The 529-nt window shown below is 22.5% G+C and overlaps 1 protein-coding gene across 1 annotated transcript in view; it reads left to right on the top strand.

Moving 5' to 3' along the window:
• Positions 1 to 529, top strand: part of LOC102678878 (carcinine transporter-like) — a 3,441-nt gene that overhangs the window by 1,924 nt on the left and 988 nt on the right. The window lies entirely within an intron of this gene.

Here is a 529-nt window from a genome sequence, read left to right as displayed (position 1 = left end):
GATAAATATATCTTAGAAATTTGATTTCTAAAATTTTCGAACCTAACCTAAAATTTCCTCGTTGGTGGTAAAGATATAATATAACGAGCTACGATAATCTAAATTTGATTATATTAGATATTGTGATACTCATTCGATAAATATATCTTAGGAATTTGATTTCTAAAATTTTCGAACCTAACCTAAAATTTCCTCGTTGGTGGTAAATTTATAATATAACGAGCTACGATAATCTAAATTTGATTATATTAGATAGTGTGATACTCATTCGATAAATATATCTTAGGAATTTGATTTCTAAAATTTTCGAACCTAACCTAAAATTTCCTCGTTATATTATATATGATATTATATATGGTAAAGATATAATATAACGAGCTACGATAATCTAAATTTGATATATATATAGATATTGTGATACTCATTTGATAAATATATCTTAGAAATTTGATTTCTAAAATTTTCGAACCTAATCTAAAATTTCTTCGTTATATTATATATGATATTATATATGGTAAAGATATAATAA

Source organism: Apis dorsata, unplaced genomic scaffold (genome assembly GCF_000469605.1).
Source record: "Apis dorsata unplaced genomic scaffold, Apis dorsata 1.3 scaffold_52, whole genome shotgun sequence".
NCBI classification, from domain to species: Eukaryota; Metazoa; Arthropoda; class Insecta; order Hymenoptera; family Apidae; genus Apis; species Apis dorsata.
The sequence above is the reverse complement of the archived record's forward strand: the minus strand, read 5'-3'. Positions and strand labels throughout refer to the sequence as shown.